Here is a 21,873-nt window from a genome sequence, read left to right as displayed (position 1 = left end):
GAATGGATTATATAGCCCGTTCCTAAGTATGCTATGCCACCGTCTTTTTGTAGTACACTTTACATGTTTTCCTGCTCTAGCAGAGTAGGCCCTGAATTTCTGCCATCGAACCTCTTTTTGGCTCCTGACTCTGACAGCCTCTGCCCAGGCTACCTCTGTACCCGTGAACTCTGACTTACTTTCAGCGCGGCCCCTCGTGCTCAGCTCAGCCTGCTTTCTGCCAAGACTGACTATAACCTTCGAGTTATCTGTTCCGCTCCTCGAGAATGCATTCCTGCCTACTAGCTCCAGTAAACATCCTCCCCAGCTGCAGAGCCAAAGGGCCGACCTGTCTCAATGCAAGTAATTCATAGCCTCTGTTACCATGCTTCCATGGAAGGCCCCGTGCCCCACGCTTCACATGTAGACACTTAGGCGCTTATACACGCATCCACAGTTAGCATAGAATAGCTTCTGCCCTAGAGACCTTTCCGCCCAGATAGTATGGTTCCTAAACATCAGATATCAGATATGATAGAAGTACAAGTTGATCTGACATGCCAGACTTCTGTCTCTTTCCGTCAGTGTAAATGTCAAGTCCCCTGCACCCCTCCAATCACACGTCATGCAGCTGCGCGCGCATCCAAGCTTCCGATTTCTGCTGACATTGCAACAATTCCGTTAGCACCACCCCTTGGTGCCACCCACTTGCGTCACCTATCAGTGACGTTTCTAGCACACACCTCTGGTTCACGCCTAGTTCACGCCTCTTGATTTCGTACTAGTACCACGTGTATACTGTTATCTTGTCTTCTCTCAGCTGTTACGCCTCTTTACATTATTACTTATGATGTGAATTAAGTATATAAGCTATGTAATATCAATAAAGTTTGCTCTATCCCTTCTGACACCCCTGTGGTGGTCAGAACATGATATCCTGGTCAAGACCATTCCTTTATGAGGAATAAAACCCTTAGAAACTCTAACACCACGGACTCTGTCTTTTTTCATTCCGATTGAGTTATTATTGATTAAGTACTTACCTGCATAGAAATTAAGAGAGTAAATTAATTATTTACGTCAATTGCGTGGTTGACTGCACTTTATTGGGATGCCCAATAATATCGTTTGATATCGGGCAACGCTATGCCTCCATCATACCAGGGCAAAGTCAATTTCGCCAATGCAATGCGAGGCCGCCCGTTCCACACAAGTTTCCTCTGGAGGCTCTCAATCTCGCGGAAATAACTGGCAGGCACCAAATCAAGCGTGTTTTGGATGGCGTACAGGAATCGGGGAAGAGACATCATCTTAAAAAGAGCTGCTCTCCGCACCGGGGACAGCGGCAAGCCACACCACGCCGTAACATCGGATCTAAACCGGAGGAGCGGAGGAAGCAAATTCCTCTCATATCATGCAGCAGAGTCCAACGATATAGATCCCCAGATACTTAAAACCAACGTGCGAAATCGGTATCGGACAGATGCGGGGCAAGGGAGGCAATTCTCCAGTAAGCGAATAGATACAGGACTTGGCCCAATTAATTACCAAGCCAGAATTCTTCCTGAAGGAACTCAATACGTCGAACAATACCCCTAACGACTTGCGGGGGGAAGTTAGGTACAGCAAAATATCATCCGCATACAACGATATACGATCCTCAAAGTCAGGGGACCATCTAATACCCTTGAGCAATGGTTCCCACCGAAGCCACGCGGCAAGGGGTTCAAGGGCGAGCGCGAAGAGCAATGGCGACAAAGGGCAGCCCTGCCGCGTGCCTCTTCCGAGAACAAAAGGTTCCGAGGCCCTACCGTTGACCACAACCTGGGCCAGCGGTTGCTCATACAGGAGTCTAACCTACCCGGTTAAACTGGGGCCAAACCCAAATTTTGCAAGGGCCGCGAACAAGTACGACCACTCCACCATGTCGAAGGCCATCGAGGCATCCAAAGAAACCAAGATGGCCGGCTCACGAAGCGACCCCGCCCATGCCAATACGCCATGAAGACAGCGAAGGTTGAGCGCGGTATTTCGATGGGGAATGAACCCGGACTGATCTGGGTGTATCAAGTCTCTGATCACCTTTATCAGCCGTTTTTCAAAAAGTTTTGCCAAAATCTTTGGCTCGGCGTTCAGTAGCAATATCGGCCTATATGACGTACATTGGTCACGGGGCTTCCCATCCTTGTGGATGACAACAATGGACGCCAGTCTCTGATTCCGAGGAAGAGATCCGATATCTCGCGATTCCAGAAACATTTGACAAAGATGCAGCGCCATTTTGTCGGGACACAACTTATACAGTTCGCTCGGGATGCCATTCGGGCCTGAGACCTTCCCTGAGCGAATGGAGCGGATAGCGAGCGCTATTTCATTGGGGGAAAATTCTGCCTCCATAAGCTCCTTGTCTGACTCTGACAGGCTAGGCAGCGCGATATCTCTAAGTAGCAAATGTGAATCTTCCTCCGGTCTGTCCGAAACCGGGGCGTAAACCTTCTGAAAGTGCTGGGCAAAGACTCCAACTATCTCAACCGGGTCCACAACCCGCACCCCATCCGCTCTTTCAACAACAGGCACCACACGATTCAATCTATCTCTTTTATCTAACCAAGCAATCAATTTTCCCGCTTTATCACCGACATCATACAGACGCCCCTGTTGCTCTCGACTCATTGCCTTGGCCGCATTAGTCACTAGAGCCCTGTAGTCAGACTGTTTAAGGGCTAAAACATGCAACCCCTCAGGTGTGACCCCAGATTCCAATTCTTCTTCCAAAGCAGTAATTTCATTCTCCAGACAAACCACCTCCACATTCTTGTTTTTTTTTTACACTGGCGATCAACGACAAAGTTTGACCACAAATCACAGTCTTATAGGCCTCCCATAGTGAGATGGAAGAGGACACCGACCCCACGTTCTCAGCAAAGTAATAGTCCATGCATTTGACCACCTCGGCTCTAGTTTTAGGATTACGAAGGTGCCAGGGGTTAATCGGAGCCACTCGGCCCTCAGCTCCCAGCTGCACATCAATAGTAAACCAGAGTGGGGAGTGGTCCAAGATTCCCCTGGCTAAGTGTCGAATTTCCCTCACAGAGACCATCTGCACCGCCGGTATTAGGATATAATCAAGCCTCGAGAGACTCCCATGTGCTCCCGAATAGAAGGTATATTGTGCCTGTCCGGGGTGCAGTTGCCTCCAACAATCCACTAGATCCAGTGTGTCCAGGAAGTTGCCCAGCCATGTTTGTGATTTCGGGAGAACCCTGGGGGGACTACGATCCTCACTACCACAGACAACCGATTTATAGTCACCACCCACAACCAGCATACCTTTGGGGAGACCCAAAATCACCCCTCCCAAATCAGAAAATGTCGTGGACTGCAGGCCTGGCGGGACATATACAGAAAGTACGGAGATCGTCATCCCCTCCCAGCGGCCCGTGACAGCCGCATACCGGCCCCTATCGTCCAGCACACTGTCGTCTATCTCCAGGGGGAGGGAGCTCCTGACAAGAACGCCCGCCCCCCTCGACCCAGTAGTGAATCCGGAGTGTGCCACAAGACGATAGCCGCGTCTATTCAAAGCATGGCATGTGTTCCCTATCAGGTGCGTTTCCTGCAACAACACTATATCCGGGGAAAGACGCTTCAAGTACTGCAAAACTATCCCCTGTTTTATCCTATCACCCAGACCATTAACATTCCAACTCAGCCCCCTCAGCCCCCTACCCCATCCCAGAAATGAGGACAATGCCCCCCCACAAGGAAACAGGCACAGAAAACGAAATATGTAGCAATGCGTGACCTCGAAATAAACAAAGAAACAAATACCCCCCCACCACCCCCCAGAGAAAACCCAAGAAACACACCCCCCACCCTGCACCCCTGCGGTAGACCAAAAAACCACCCCAACTTGTAGTGTGCCTGTCGCCCCATTAAACTAATCTACAAAAAGAGAGAAGAAACCCCCAGAGGAGGAAGAGTCCTGATTCCCCCCGCCCCTGGGTAGTTACCAATATTTGTACACAAGAATCATCGAACCACTGCTATAAGTCTATAGAGCTCGCACGCCGGTGGGGCCTCACTCCTCCTGTTCCCCCAGGCCACCTTCAGCGCCTCTCGATTGTTCCGGGCGATCTCGATGTGTCGGTAAAGTATCCAGCCAGTCACTGACAACCTCAGGGCGGTCAAAGAAGAGCGCACGTTCCTCATATTCAATCCTCAATCGGGCCGGGAAAAGCATGGCGTACTTCAGTCCCATGTCTCTGAGTCGCCGTTTCATCCCCATGAATCCCATGCGTTGTTTCTGCACGGCCTGTGTAAAATCCGGGTAAAAACTGATCGATGCATTTTCGAATTTTGTGGGACCATTGGTTCGTGATGCTTGAAGAATAGCATCTCTGTCCCGAAAATTGGAAATCCTAGCTATGATAGGCCGCGGGGTGGCACCCAGTTTAGGCTTCCCGCCGGGGACTCTGTGAGCACGCTCCACTGCGAAGAAGTTACTGAGGCCCTTGGGTGTTCAGTGATTCAATACGAGGTCCTCCACAAGTAGATCTGTAGATAATTCAGTGGAGTTCTCCGGAACACCGATGATGCGGACGTTGTTGCGCCTAGCCCGGCTCTCGAAATCATCCAGCTGACGGGCAAACAAGTCGTTAGATGATCGTAGATTGCGAACTTCGGCCTGAAGATCAGAGGCATCAGAAGTGAGACTTGCAGTCTTAATGTCCAGGGACTTGACCCGCTCATTGGTCTTCGCGAGGTCAGTCCTGATTAGGTTAACTAAAATCGCCACCGTGTCAATCTTTGAAGCCAGTGTCTCATACTGCTGGCCCATAGATGTCTTTACACTTGCAATGGCACCCGTGACGTCCCTCAATGTCAGTTCTTCAGTCGCGGGAGAGCCATCTCCAATCTCATCCAGAACTTTACCCACACCACCAGGGGATCCTTTCGGGCGAGTGAAGCGATCCATAGTATTGAATTGGGTGGTACCCCCTTGGTACGTGCCCTTGGTGGCCCGCTTCTCGCTCTCAGGCTTGCCCGCCATATTGAGCGGCGAGCCCTGACGGGCCTTTTGGGACCTGGTTAGAATGGCTCTTCGCAAAGGTGACTTGTAGAGTCCGGGGACGAGGGTGAAAGACAAGTCTATAGCCGATAGCGAGGCACAGGCCAACAGTGTCGACAGGCAGCAAGTCTAGGTAGACAAAGGCCAAAAACGAAACCGAAAGTACCACAGGGGCAGCGGCAGACTCCCACTAGCCGTTGTTGTTCAATTGCCACCTGGGTACCTCGGGGACTCAAGTCCCTGGATGGTCATCGATGTAGGCCGTGAAGTTTCGAGGAGCAGCAAGTCCGGTTCCCGGCAGTCAAATCAATTTTTGAAAAGAGATCTCGTGTCAGCTGGGTGTCAGCTAGAAGAACCCATCGTCTTTGTCAGGATTCGTGACAGGATAGATGCGGGAGGCGGAGACGGTCTCGGGAGCCCTGTGCTCACGCGTACATCTTGGATGCGGGCGAAGCTCCTCTCCAAAGCATTCTTGATACACATATTTTATCTGTCCATGCGCCATTTAATTCATAGCACCCTCTTCTCAGTGACAGCGTGACACATATAATATATTAGGATCTTCAATCCACTGCTTTTCGGTGATACGTATATGTCAACCTGGACATCCTCTTGCCCAACCCTTTATGTGACTAACAACAAGTGGAGCTTTTTCCATGAAAGTGTGATGTGGTCATGGCTGTGAAATGTTATTACTGGTCTGGTAGCCATATTCTAGATTATCTGAATATTATTAATCAATTTTATAGGCAGCCCCTCAATCAGGGGACCATCACCTGTAACCAATGAGTGTCAATGATAGCGGGGCGGCCTCTTCCTACCCTCTTTCATGGACCAAGGCCGGAAACCTGTAAGGTAGCCTCAGGAACTAAAGATTTTCTGTTATGCCTCACAGTGGACACACACCCCCATGTTATCAGGCAGGCGCCAAGCCCAAAAAGCACTTAGCTGGGACATTTGCATAGTACTGAGCTCTGGGGGAAGTGGCAGTTTTCCACGTTGATTACTGCTGCAGGGTCCTGTGCAAAGAATTCTCAAAAGAAGAGAACCACACCATTTGGATTTTCGTCATCACCGCTATGACATGTTTTTGGCCTGATGGCCAGAGGGGAATTAGGGGGAAGTGCATTCTACCTAGCAGGAGTGAAAGACACAAGATGCCAGGTCCAACATTAAGTTAAATATGGCTGTCCTGCTTTATCTATTCTAAATAGAAGGTGTGACGTAACTTGAATTTCCAATCTAAGATGGTTGTTTTCTTTTGCTCTACTTTCAATTCAATACAGTTGATTCACTTCTAGTTTTGTCACTTCATGTCTCTGTTACCACATTTCCTGTCACACTACATTTTAAGGTGATATGTTTGTTTGATTGCGCATGATTTTGTACTTGTATTTATGCCCTGTTTCCTTTTCTGATAGACCTTCACATTCAAGAGTTTTTCAGATTCAAGAGATCAGATCTTCCCCTTCTCTGTAGTCATGGACACATTTTTTCAAACACCTACTTGGACCCACTAGTACCAGCTGTGATGTATTGCCCTTTAAGGTAATCTGATAAGCATCTATTCACTGGTGTTCAGCAGTGTAGTAGCCATTCAGTATCAGGGTTTTTTTTTAAATCGTAAACGATGGCGAGTGGGTATAGTAGCTAAGTATTGGCACCATACTTGAGGAACCTCACCCCTCTAGCTAACACAAACTTTTTTATTTGGTGCAAATATATCCTGGAGTTTAGGAGGATATTGGGAATCCCTGCAGAAGTTTGTGGGCAGGGGCTTTTCTGTATGAAGAATGCAAAATATAAGCAGGCAGGTCAATCCTAGTTTTCAGAGATTCTCTCCTCTGTTGCCCACACCAAATAGCAGTTCTTTTACTTTCAAGTAGGAAGCTCCAGATGGTCACAGTCTGCTTTTTGGTGCTGACAATCCAGACAAATCACTTTTGTCAAATGGGAAATTTGGCAGGCTGTACAAGACTTCTGTTCAACAAGTGAAGTGCTAATGGATGTTTCAAATTCAACAGATAATCCTCCAGCGTAAGTGAGTGTTTCATAATATTAGTTATGCTCAGCATGAAATATAGGCACATTTTTATTGCTGACCTTAGATGGAATTAAGACACCCCTTCAACTCTACAGTTTTTGCTTGCTGAACATTTGCTTAATTTCTTCCAAAGCAATCTGTTGTTACAACGTTCCCAGAACTGTGGTTAATGGCCAATGACCAGAAGGGTTGCCGCCCCATTTTCTCTTGAGTTGAGGAGAAGCACAAGTGGATCTATGAAAATATTTCCAAAACTTCTATATATTTATTTACAATGAAATCTACGTACACAGGGACTTTCTGCACATTTTGTTCTGAATTTACCTCCTTAGGAGTAGCACACACTTTTCGCAAGGTGAAATGAAGCAGTTGAATTTGTTGTGCCTAACATAAGTGCTGAGCATTCAGTAAACTGTTGCTTCTCCTACCACAGCTTTGATCATAGGGCCAATGTATGCTATCTACTAGTTAACCAAGCATCTCGGGTAGGCTTGTAACGCATAAAGCTCTGCTCTCCCCCATTTCTTGGCGGGCCTGGTTTGGGATTCCAATATTTGAGACGTGCTAAGCTGTGGATAACAGTCCATGTTTATTTAATAAAAATATTACTAACTCTCCACCATCGTTACAGAACAGTTACTCAAGTTCAAAAGAGGAACACTTGTCTGACAGTTTTGACTTTGAATGCCGTTTTCTATTTATAAGAACTATGTAGTGGCTGGCAGAAGTACAATCCGCAAACACAGAAAATGATCTGACTTAGCAAGTCATATAACTTGTAGATTGGAAATATTGGCCTCATTTCTTAAGACCAAACTAACCCCATGCATGGTTCGGTTCTAACCAATTGATTTATTTATCCTGGTTCCAAGTTTTTCAAACCCTCAGTCAAAAGATCGAGGGACATATGTATTGCGATCGGTATTTGACTGAGAGCAATGTTGGTGAGCCCAAACCTACTGGCAAAATAAGGAATCGCAACATTCAAGTTGGTGGTAATTAGCGATTTCCTGTAAAAAAGCACTTTTTTGCTTTTTTTAAAGTGCCATGTGGCACACATAATGCCCTTCGGGCATGTATGTGCGCCGCATGTGCACACATGCATATTTCAGGGGTGCAACAGGGTGTCCTTTTGACACCCTGGCACCCTTGAAATAGCTCCCGCTATTTGCGATTCTTTAATACCGAATCGCAAATAGTGAATATCTTCCCATTCATTCCTATGGGCCTCCTAGCCCATAGGAATGCATGGGTAGGCATTCCTTTTTAACGAATTTCAATTTGCGATTCGTTATTAAGGAATATTAAGGAATCGCTAATATTTTAGCGATTCCTACCTACATTCAATTTAGCGAGTCTGTAATAGCGATTCGGTAAAAATCGCTATTAAGGATTCGCTAAATTGAATTTACCTACATCTGGCCCCTGCATGTGCACTACAAAACGGTGACACGCAGTCGGTGGGCCCTCTGCAAGAGTGAAGGGGTGATTCTCCCTGTTTGAGGTGCAAGCCGCATGCCGCCTGCACTGTGAATTATCGAATGGCTGCTTTCAACAGCAGGTCTGCCTTTTTCTAAAGTTCTGCCCTTGCAGCAGTGCATTGAGTGTCATAGGGTGCACTGCCTTGGTCTGTGCCTGGCACACCTGTTAAGGGTATTCCGGTATGCAGACCAAAGCAGTGCACCCTTTCCTTATTGTGGCCCTAGTCTTAGGGTAACGAAGAATTACAGTAACTAATTACTTTTTTAGGGTATCAGGCTAAGAGGAGACCTAACAAGCAGATGAGATAGAAAAATCAGCACCGCCACAAATTGTTCAATTACAGTAAACAGTGGCACAGATAAGCATATAGATATCACTAGCCAAGTGCAGTCAATTTTATGTGTTGCAAAATGTAAGCCAAAACCAACAGATTGAAAACTGACCTTAATTATTCGTTATTGGTTGCGCACAACTTGCTAGAATGATATGAGAGTGACTTCTGCATACCGATATAATTAAAAAATGTATTTTGCATAAACATATTATCAGATGGAAGCAGAGTCATATAGTGATGGAATACAATAAAGCTACAATTGATTTATAGATTGTCATCAGCAACAGGTAGGATTAATTTACTATATTAGATTCCATGTATTACACTTGACAGGGAACCGATCTCTCATGACTTTACTTTCATCCACACTATTAAATATTTGACCTCTTCCGATGTTTTGTTCATGGAGAAAAATTTCTAGTTTGCATTATTGGTTTATTAAAGCTACACAGCAGGTTTTTCTATCAAACGGAAAAGAAAGCACCCCAAGACAAATATGAGTTTTCAAAGTAAAGACGTTTGTCTGATTTGTAGTACAAATATGCTGAAGATGGAGACGGAAATTGTGTAAGTCTGAGAACAATTACAAGCCATCACCACTATTAAAAGTCAATGGCATAACGCACCCAGCTGGGCAATGAGTTTTGGTGCGTGCACTGTCAAAAAAACAAGGAAGCTGTCATTTTAATTCATCTGGGAAAGCCCCCACCGAATCCAAAATTTAAAAATGAGTTTCACAAATCAGGTATCTTACAGAATCTTCACAATGTATCTGGCCTTTTTCAGAAACGTTCCCATAAATGAATGAAATAATATGAGTTGAGAGGCCGCTGGAATGTTGTGAAAAGAAAGGGCCAAATTATGCAGCAAGCGAAGGCAAATCATGCTGCACAATGCGGCACAATATTACTTTATTATTTCGTCATTTTTAAACTTGGCAACACTGCCTGGGTATTGGTTGCACCTCATTAGTACCAGTTTACTACCCAAGTATAGTAATAAGCAACAGAAAGGAGACCAGTCCAGCTTTTCAAAGGGACTTACACTGCGCAGCAACACGTGTTACTGCATTTTGAGTAACGTTTGATCCTGTTGAGCTAGAAACAAGACATTTTTTTGTTGAAATCTGCAGATTTTGAGACAGATGATGGATTATGTGGCAAATGAGGTAAATCAATAATTATGCAAAAATCGACACACAAACTCCTAATTCCAGTGGTCATGTCTATAGGCACTTGCCCGTTGCGCATGCAGAAGGCGTTCAGGGCACCCTACAGCTGTGACATCTCTGCAGTGTTTTGAAAGTTGAAAATGTTTCTAATTTTTTAATTTTTTGAGTTTTGTTGTGTTCTTTCATTCGAAATTGCAATGCCGGATAACATAATGTGAGTTCACTAATGAAGAAGAGGAGGTACACGCTTCTGTACACTGGGAGTTACCACGTGTACAGAAGGAAGTGGAGACACAGATGAATGAGTGCAAGCAGTGGAGATAGAAAATGCATGAAGGGTGTGTGGGTAGTTACCAAAAGGGATAAGGCATAATTCAGTAATAAGAATTACATGAGGGGGTCTGATTTGGTGACTGAAAAGTGCAAGAATGACCAACTTGATAGTGAGAAAAGGATAACGTGTCCTCATTCATACATTCATTTATTGAAGAGCTAATAGGGTAGGCCAGGTGTGCCACAACAAACTAGCCAATGACAACCCAGAGAAAGATCCTCAATGACACTCTGGACGAGAAACTACTGTATCACCCAGGATGGCAAAGTGATATCATTTACCACCAAAGAAGCCAACAACATCATGGTAGAAAATACATTCTGTCAATTGTGGCTGGTCTTCAGGATTACACCTAGTGCTTAAGCCATGGTAGATCATTTCAAAGTTGTCTCAATACAGAAATGCGAACTTTGGTGAGGATAGGCAGTGCCAGACAACCCAGTGTTGGTCACAGGGCTAGAATGAGATAGACCACTTAGGCAGAACATTGCCAGATGTCTGTAAACTCTGAAGATATACAAGTGAGCATACCCAAAGAGTTGCAAAACACATAGAGAGGATGAGACCATAAGAATGATGCTACCCTACATCATGTCAACTCCCGATCACTGACCAGCGCAAGCGAGGATGCCACTTTCACATCTTTGGAGGCATCGCTCGAGTGTCACCCATCACTGCCCATCCTTACTGGTCCTGATTTGATTTTGATTTTGTATAGCGCTCGAAAAGTCCTGGATGTGTCTTGGCTCTGCTGCTGCCTTATCATTCAGAGACAGGAGGAAGAGAGGGTGATTGGCTATAAACTCCTATTGTGTGTATAGCTAAGTCTTTATTCATTTCCCAAAAGCCAAGAGATTGGAACATTTTCTTATGGAAATCAGCAGGCCATTCCATAACTTAGCTGCTCTTATAAAGAAGTTCCTGCAACCCCAAGTTGCACGCTTTGCTCTTGGAAGTGTTAATGGCAATGCCTCTGAGGATCTTAGAATTCTATTTGGAGAGTACCAGACAAAATTCGAGTGAAAATAGTTCAGTCCCATATTGTACAATGCTTTAAAAGTAAGCAGAGAGTTTAAAAATCCGACGTCTGGCAATAGGGAGCCAATGTAGTGCGCACGGACGTCATAATTATTGCTGTTGGCCACCCTGCTTATCGATGCCACCGCCTGTATTAACCGCATCACATTAAGTTGATTATCCCGATTTATTTGTGTCCAAGAGTCTCTCTTTTCTACGAATAAACAGGGTGTATACAATTCTGAGCCCTGAAGAAGTCTCTCCTGAGACGAAACGCGTTGGCTAAATGAATTCTTTGGACTTTAACAACTGAACATACTTATCAAAAAAGAGACATTTTTTGATCATATGAAAAATCTGGACCTGCTTTCTTCAAATCATCATGGACACTTGATGTTTTAATGAACTCTAATCAAGATTTATAACTGATGGGTGCTGATTCCATTGTCTTTTGTGATTGTTTTTGGGGTCGAACCCAATAGGAAGTGGAGAGGGGTGTACTTCCTGGTTTTTAGCACCATCAATAGATTGTAAGGTCACTTTTGGTGACAGGTGCAGGACTATTGCCTCAACCCTCTTTGCACTTGTTTCTTCAATGGGGAAAGACTGCTAACTAGATCAATCAATCACAATGGTTTCTAGAACAGCTTTCCCATAAGACATCTGACAAAAATAAGTCAATGACCCCCTTTGATTCCGAGTCTCTAATACTACCAGTATACTAAACCTAGCTTCAATGAACTAATTGACTGCCTGTCCTACAGTGGCTATGATGTAATATCCTATTGATTTACTGCTTGTTCTACAGTGGCTATGATGTAATATCCTATTGCCCTGTGTAGAGAGGCTTTTGAATAATGGGTCCTATTTTGATGTTCTGTAACTGTAAGCTTAAAATCTCACATAAATACAAAAGTCAACATGGTGGTGCTAACATTTAGGAAGTGAAGGTTCATGAGCAGACTTGGTCCTACTGTATATGCTGGGCACTGGAAATCCAGATAAGTGACTGAACGCTGTAGCAAGGCCCATCCTAACCAATGTGCTTGAATATCCAGTCCAGAAAAAAAACTAGTGTTTCTGGTACTTGCTTCAAATCCTATTCTTTCAGTCTTTTTTGCTTACTTTGCAAACCAGAGCATTCATTTTTTATTCTGCTAGAATCCCAAAAATGCATTATCAAATGTGGTATCAAAATAATGACTTCAAATTATTGTCTTTAGCCAATACTGACGTAAAGACATTAGTTTGCACAATATAATTAGGGTAAGTGGTTGTGAAGCATCTAAACTCCCCTATCTATGCAGGGACAAGACCATAAAAAGTGACCATAAAGAACCAGAAAAACGGCCTGCACACTGACCGTTCAGACCAGCATGTGAGACTAGGCCTTTGGGCACTGCCATATTGCCCTATAGGCCAGTCCCACCCTGAATATATGCTTCCCTCGACAATACTGTGCAGGTCTAGATTTTGGAGCATATATTGTTGCAGGTCGATATGCTTATGGTTAATATTTTGACATGCAGCCCCATTATGCAGCATATTAATCTATAAAAATACAACTCAAAGAAAATGAAAGCTAATCCTTACATAACAAGAAGGTGTTTGATGTTAAACTTAATAGGAAATTGAAGGATGCACCCATGACCTTCGAAATGGTCTCCCAGAAAAGTACCTCCCAACCTCACTCTTATCCTTTAGAGAGGCATTCCAGGAGTCTAAGAGGTACAGCATTTTCCGCTATTGTTTGTCATGGATGAGATTCCTCCATTACCTAAGATTCACTGCCACTGGTAAGGTCACGAAGAAGGTCAGTAAAATGCTCTCTGCCTCAGGGAGTATATGAATCTGTTTCTGGAACTCTGCTGGTTGCTGTCTCCAAGCAGAAGTCCTTGTATGATCAGAGTTTCATGTTAGGTCCTACTGTTGATAACAAGAGTAGCACAAAGTAAGAAGTATTACATGGACCAAACAGAGTAGGTAGGCATGTATATGAGCCAAGGTTTATTGTTGAGTCAGAAGACAAAATGTGCCACATCAGGACAAAACTGAAGTCTATACAGTCTCAAATGATTTATTTCAAATATACAAACAGTTCCTATGGCCTATGTATGATAGGTAAAGATGGCTTAGACAAGAAGAGCTCTGCAAATGACAGGCTATTTAAATGTGTTTTAAGACTACAATTTTTTTTGTGACCAGAAGAACAGATATTGGGCCAGCCCAAACAATGCTGCATTGAAGAGGAAAAACTCACGCACAGCAACACTGCAAGCAGTACACTACATTTTCAAGATGGAGAAAAAGTGTTGAATAAGGAAAACACAATACTGTCTGGAAACTGAGGACTCTCGTTGTCTACAAAAATGACACAAGTTGGTAATTTCTCGGAAATGGAATGCAGTATAGAGAATACTGTTAGACATATTAATTTCTTTTACAACGCATCTTCAGGAAAGCAAAGCAAAAACCTATTTTTTCCCCCAGCTAGAAAAAAACTGAAGAAAAGAAACTGTTTAGAAGTGCTACAGTACAAAGGCCTTCTCACAATGAAACATAGAGAAACGATGTGCAAGGGAGAAATGCTAAACTACCTTAGAAACAAAAAACAGTTACATGTTTCTAGATTTGCTATTAAAATAAAGGAAAATAAACGAATTTAGAAAATGAAATATAACTCTCAAGTACTGGAGCAGTGCAATCTATTCTGTTTCTCGATAAGCAATCACTTTTTCAAGCAAGTTGTTTCACTGCCTAATTCATAAGGGAAGCCAGAACCAATTCGTGTTAACATATCTGGATTCGTGACTATTCTTACATTCCTTAATTCAAAATACTTCCTTTTCATGTTCAGTGTCTGGTGAAGAAGGAGTTGCAATTGGCTGCAGCTTCACTTTGCCTAGATCTTCCAGCCTTCCCGAGATCATGGAATTGATTTGTTAAGCGTGTTTTACAATCTTATACTTTTGAAAATGTTGTGTTCTTATATGTCATGGATATTTACATCTGTGTCATATAAGTGTATTCCCTTGACTTACAACTTGAACCAACGTATTACATTTACTTATAGAAAGTCTGCTTCACTCATGCCACCTAAAATATCATCCTGTTGCCTGGTGAATAAAAGGGAGAAGATCTGGCATGCTGTAAGTAACCACTCAGAAATTTATGAAAGGCTGCATTTCCTTGAACCTTTCTAAACCAGGGCTTACAATAATTCAAATGGATAATTTGTGTTTTTTTTAAGTCCTGATATTGTGACAAAGTCCTCCTATCATCAAACAAAAAAGGGCAGTGCAATGTAAATCTGACTTCCAAGAGAGGAATTTGATTTTGAGTTGATTTATTGATCCCAGGTTTTTGCAGAGCAGAATTCAGGAAGCCTGATTGAAATTCAGAGTTGAAATTGTGGCTTCTGTGGAAGGGATATTAGGTAGAGGTGTCTTGGGGTCCCAACTCCAATGTACTTACTGCATTTGGAAGGCCCTAAGGTTAACATAGGAGAGATATGGGGCTACAAGGAATATGGTTCTTCCTCCTCAGAAACTACAAAAGGACATGCAGAGGTATCTATATTTGGCTAATGTATTAAAAATTATGAATTGATGTTGTAAACTCTATTATGCGAAGCTGCTAGGATATCATTTGAGAACTGGAATATTCCAACATTGGTTCAAAATTTCAGTGTATGACAGTTCCAAGCAATATGGGCTTCTGATTGTATTCAATCTTCTTCATTTGTCTTCAAGTGCCTTACGCACATGTTATATACTACGCACTTGTCAGAAGTTCAGCTAACAGAGAACAACCATAGAAAACTGCTGTGCTTCTGAACTGAGTGACCAAAGGACATTGCATTTCATACATTGCTTAGTCAGTACCTAAGATGTTGGCTTGATGTAGCCGTATAAGAGAAGGATTTCAAAAGGAAAGTCCCTGCATGGAGAAGCATAAAGGATCTGGCTAGCTTGGGTGCACTGCGCACAGGAGTCGTATAATTGGGCAGGTTGCTTCAAGCTTTTATCAAATACATGCTCAGTTGCAACATAGGTCCCAGCTCACTTTGTGTCTGACAAGTGTCTGTTCCTCCACAGTTCCTGCCAGTCTCATAGATTTATTGATCAACGTTCAAATAAGATCAAACACTTTCATATGTCAAGAGAAGTATAAAGTCAGCCATTACTGTGGGTATGCTCAAAGTGTCATGGACCTTTGAAGAACCACTCAAAGCTGATGGTAGGTCTCCTTTCATTGCATGAAACAGCTGCCATGAAAGCTGCACTTTGATTTACATGGTAACTCCCACCAGTTTTGAAAAGGAACTCTTTCATCAGAAGTCTTGTGGCAGAGCTCATTTGGCTACGGTACTGCGCCAGTTCTTAGATCTGTTGAAGCCTGGAGGTCACAGGTTTAAATCCCGGCATGGTTGGATGAGGCTTTCATCCTACTGCAATAGATGAAATGATGGCAAATTGTAATATGGTGAATTTGCAACACAGGATGAGATGGGTTGCATAAGTGAGCTGCATTATCATCAGAAGGACCTGCTTGGCTGGGTGCTTTTCATTCACGTGCTCAATTGACCAAATTAACTTCCGCGTAGTCCTGGGTGAAGGACCTCCCTGGGGTATCCATTTGATCTTCCAGAAGCATTGAAGTATCTCCACCAGTTTGAACACTCCCTGTTAGTTAAGCGAGGGATGAACAAACATCACCAAGAGCTCTGCGGCTGAAGCAGATGAAATGGATTTTCTTGTTCCCTCATGACTGCCTGAAGTTTTTATTGCAGTCGGGCAATGCTAATCCGCTACCAATTGACGAAGCAGGGCTAAAGAAGTTATCCTTTGAAAATAAATGTTACTGTGTTAAAATATGTAGTATGAGGAACACATTTTACAGTTAAAATTCACTTCAGGTAGTAGTAATATAAATGCATTCAGTGGTTAAAAAACAAAACAAGTGAAACAATTTAAATTGATAACATTGATGTCAACATTTAAACTGTACACATACAAATGTTATCTGATTAAACAGGTCTCATTAATAAAGTGTGTCAACCTAGCATGTACAAAGAATTAAATCATATGGAAAAATAACATACAATTGCCATTTGTTTATTCATTCTTACCACACACCAAAGGATCCATGAAATGGATGTAGGGGCACAATGCAATCAGAAATGATAATGAGGTTAGTTAACAGAAAAGCCAGGATTTGAGTGGAAATCTGTTCCAAAGTGTTGGACCAAAAACAGAAACCATGCTGTCAGTCTTAGATTTGCAATTAATGCAAGGGATGGTCCGTGGCAAGAAATTGGCTAATAATAAGAATCTTGCTAGTACAAGTTTTTACATTTTTGTCAAACAAAGGGGCAGTTTACTGAAGTGTTTATAAACTGGGTCAAGATGTTAGAGTATACAATGGCCTTGACAGGCAACCAGTGAATACAATTTGGTAGATAAGAGACCAGGACCATTTTACGAACTCTACAAATCAAGCACAGTGGCACATTTTTAAGTGCTACAGTTGTGTTATGTGACAATCTGAAAGTCCACCACATAAGGCATTATAGAAACCTAGCTTGGAATTATTTAAGGCTTTCACTATGACACAATATCAGGTTACAGAGATCTTCCAAAGCTAATATAATTTAAATAAACAATTGATTTAGATGTTATCTATTTGGAGAAACATTACAGATGAGTCAGACAAACTTCCGGGCTTTTTCCCTGACTTGGGTAAGTCAATGGGATACCAAGGAAAAATAGAGTTGGGACACAATATGAAGGGGACATACACAAATAGTTTGGTCCCATTAAAATTATCTCTGTGATGGAAATCTCAGTCAGTCAGCAATTTTGTGGATCTTTATACCGTCCTGCAGCCCACTGACCCTAAGCTAACGCTGGGTACCATTGGTATAGGAATGAAACCTCAAACCTTTATGGTGAACCAGGTTTAAACGTGGTTAGAGATAACTATTGAAAACATTCAGTGAAAGAGCAGAGCTCTGGAGCACTCCACAGGTGTCTGAATAACTGTGGAGACATCTGCTTTCAAAGTTACACATTAATCTTTGCCATGAAGAAAATAAATAAACCACTGTAGGCCTTCATCAGAGGATCCAACTGTATTCCCCAACTGTATTCCCCAGTGGCACTAGCAACATCTAGTGAATGACAATGTAGGGCACCACTGATCTGTCCAATATTATTTGAAGAGACAAATCCCCTTGGTCTTCGGTGAAAAAATATGGTAATCTAGCATGTCTACAAAATATATTTTTGCTCCATAACTGGGCCTGAAACTGTTCTGCAAGTGATCTGAAATACTATGTTATTCAAAAAAGGACTGCATTGAAAACAAGCTGTTTTTCAAGACCTTTACCTAGTCATGGCTCCCTGACAGTGAATCAGTAATTGTCCAAACATTATGTATCCAGTTTGGCCTTTTTAGAAGTGGGTTCACCATGGCCAACTTTTGGCTATTGAGCACTAATCCTGAAGCAAAAGAATAGGTAATCCACAGGAGCAAGGGAATCAGCCTATGTTCCAGCAGCTAAAGCCAAAATAGGGCATTCATATTATCAAATGGGCTTGAGAGTATGAAGCAGACTCAAGCATGTCTGTTCTGATATTGATTGATTTATTGATTGATTGATTGATTGATTGATTGAACAACTTATGAAGGGCAAACAAATGCCCAAGGGTGTTTAGGTGCTAAAGGGATTAGTCTATTAGGAGGCTAGAGCAACATCCCTATACTAAAAGGACATTACGAGGCAAAAATCCAGGTCTTTAAGGACTTACCAAAAGGAAAATGAGCTTATAGGAAAGAGATGGAATGAGGGAGAATGTTCCAAAGCTTAGATGCCGCCACAGCAAAGGCTTTCCCTCCCCATCTTGTCCTCCGAAACCTACGAATAACCAACAGGTTTTTACCAGCTGACCCCAAATGTCTCGTAGGAACATACCACTGAAATAGATGCTTAACTCCCTCAGGGCCTGAATTGTGAAGTTCCTTATGAACAAGGCTTAAGGCCTTAAACACAATTCGTTTGGCAGCTGGGAGCCAGTGCAGTTTCTGAATAGCAGCAGAGACTGAATGATATTTTGGAAGATCGAAAGCGTGTCTTGCTACAACATCCTGGACAACCTGCAACTTATCAGTGGCTGTCTTTTTAGTGTTCAGGTAGCGCGCATTACATTGATCCATCCTGGACATAATCAGTGCCAGAGCCTCTTGTTTACATTCAGAGAGAGAGAGAATCGTAAATACTTTTCTAAGGGTCTTAATAACCCAAAAACAAGATGATAATGTCTTATTGACCTTAAGATTAAAGGACAGATTGTAGTCAACTAGGACACCAAGATTATTTGCAGAGTCAGCAGGGCTGGGATTTTGCCCAGACATTACTGGCCACCAAGAATGTGTCCAAATAGATTGTGGACTGCCAATGATCAAAACCCATTCAGTTGGAGGTAATTATTTACCATCCAGGAAGCCACAGCCTGCATGCAGTTGTTGAAATTAGTGGCTGAAGCTTCTATATCCTTTGTGATAGACACTATTATCTGTGTGTCATCAGCATAGGATATTGCCTGCAACCCAAAAGATCTAATCAGTTTAGCCAGCGGGGAGACATATATATTCAACATAGCAGTGCTTAAGGATGAGCCCTGTGGGACCTTACACAAGGTGGTTCTTGGGTCAGAGTAGAACTGGTCCATCACCACTGTCTGTGACAGATACGTCAGGAAGGATGACAGAAGCTTGAAAGCTAGGTCTGTTACCACAATTTCCTGTAGGGAGTCAATAATCCTGATGGGAGAGATGGTATCGAAGGCTGCAGATAGGTCCAACAGAACCAGCACAGCGGCCTGCCCAGCATCAACAATGGTACGGATGTTATTGACTGCTGGTAGTAGTGCAGTCTCTGTGCCATGGTTACTCCTAAATCCATTTTGGGAAATGTCCAGCAGATGCTGTTGCTCCAAAGAAGTCATCAGCTGGGCATTTCTCCAGGATCTTGACCGGTCAGCTCATAGGATAGAGTGAGAAAAGCAGAAAGAAAAAAATCCCTCTTCCTAGTCTGTACTGTACTGGGGGCTGGGCGAATAGTCTTCTGGGCAGAAATGTCGGACTCAGAATTGAGACTGTCCAAGGAAGAGTAAATTAAAAAAAATTAGGAATGAAATAATTTAGCCACACTGTCACAGAATCTGCAAGCTCTCAGTATTGGAGGCAAAAAAAAAGGCATGGACAAAAGATTGATCAGATTTAATAGATCACTGGAGGACTTGACTGATGTGATTCTCTGACTGCAATATAAGGATATCTCTAGCTTAATGGCTGCCTTGTATTCTGTCAGCTTGGCCTTATGGTTGGCTCTTCTGAGCAGGTCATAATGTTTACGCCAAATGAGTTCTTGTCAGTGGCACACTTGTCTTAGTATTCTCAGCTTCTCTGAGAACCACAGGGAGGTGGGCTTCTTTCTACATACATAACATTCTTTAAGGGGACCAAGAGAGTCAATAGCTGATGTAAGCCATGTTGAATACTCTGTAGCTGCCAGATCAGTATCATTATAGTCTGTCCAATTTTGATTGTTAAGAACGCATAGAAAAGACTCCTTACTTATACATTTACAATTTCCTTTAAAGACTTTTTTAATACCTCTTGGGGCAGTTGCATATGTGGCTGGGAAAGAAAGGGAAAAAAGGACAGCTTGATCGTCAGACCACGTGACGGGTTGAGGTTCATCCACCCTAAGACAATAGTCATTAGAGAAAATGCTGTCAAGAATGTGCCCTGCATCATGAGTAGCTGCCCTTATTGATTTTGCAACACCACAACATAACAGTGTGTCTTTAAAAACCTGCAAGACTTTACAGGAGTTGCTGTCAAAATGAAAGTTAAAATCTCTCAAAGGGGCAAGGTTTTTTTTCTCCAAGATAGGGTTCTATGAAGTTAGCAAACTCCATGTTAAAAGAAGACCTAGGTCCCAGCTGACGATAAACCGAAATTCCAGCAAAAGAATCACTTTTAAAGAAATAATGCTTCACAGGGAGTTGAAGAAATAGATAATGGCTCTATAAAACAAGAATTAGAAGCCTTATATATAATGCCCCCCCCCCCCATTTAAGCAAGTTCTATCAAGCCAGGAGATGGAATGTCCTAGAGGAATAGAATCAACCAGATCAGGACCCGAGGAGTCCTTAGCCCAGGTCTCCTTAATGAACACCTAGTACAGGCTCATGATAAGAAATAAAGTCGGAGATCTCGATTTTCTTTTTATTTTTAATAAGTGATCTGGCATTAATAAGAAATCCAGAGAGGGTGTTCTTATCTAAGCAAGAGAGAAGAGGGACATTTTGGCTTTAAAGTAGAAAACAATGAGTAAATTAGCACTACCCTGAGAAAGAATTTAATCTTGAAATAAACAGAAGAAAATCTGAGGCAGTGGAAACAAGATATCAGTCATTCTCTGAATAAAGAAAGAACTGAAGAACTCCACTTTTTCTTTTGTGTCAGTCAAAGATTTGGTGAGAGAAAGTTTTGAACAATTGTGAGCAATCCACTGGATTTATTAATGGTGGAGTAAAATGTTTTGGAAAGAAAGCTACATTTTTTCTAAAAAATAACGTTTTGATATAGGGTGGAAGCAAATTTGGTATCATCGAGTGCTGTGGAGGAGTAAGAGGCCCACAAGCTCAATTCTACATAATAGCATATTTTCCTTGAAACAAGGCAATAAACTCCAAGCCAAAGGACTGAGATTCATTTTGTTTTGAAAAAAAAGGTAATGTGCCAAATGTTGGCAAACGTCATTTGCCAGTCAGGTGATGGAGTTAAAGAGGTCAGAAAATGCAATGACATGTGGCAACTCCACAAATTCATCCCTTAGTGCTGGTCAAATGCTTGTTAAATAAATATTTTTCTTTGATCTTCTTCATTCTTCCCAACGGGAAGAAAGAGAAGCTACAGACTCGCAGGCAGGTTGCTCCCCACGCCAACGCACGGCCACCAGCTGCCTCGTACCTGCTCCCTGCCGCCTGCCTGGTTTCATGCTGTTTACCGCTCCTTCCCGCTGCTGCGTCCCTGCGGCCCCGCCCCCCTGCTCCCCATTGACCACCCCGCTCCCGCCTCCCAGCTGCTCCTTCCTCCGCCTCCCCCGCTTAAGGGGGCCGCACAGTGGCGTAGGAGCGACCTCTGACCCTGCTCGCAGGCAGGTCGCTCGAACGCCACCACAAGGCCGCCAGCTGCCTCGTACCTGCTCCCTGCCACCCACCTGTTTTCCCCTCGTTTCCCACTCCTTCCCGCCGCTGCGTCCCTGCGGCCCCGCCCCCCTGCTCCACATTGGCCACCCTGCTCCAGCCTCCCAGCTGCTCCTCCCTCCCTGTCTCCCTCTTATGGAGGCCGCGCCGCTGGCGCACCA

This window comes from Lissotriton vulgaris, chromosome 6 (genome assembly GCF_964263255.1).
Source record: "Lissotriton vulgaris chromosome 6, aLisVul1.2, whole genome shotgun sequence".
Classification (NCBI taxonomy): Eukaryota; Metazoa; Chordata; class Amphibia; order Caudata; family Salamandridae; genus Lissotriton; species Lissotriton vulgaris.
Note: the sequence above shows the minus strand (reverse complement) of the source record.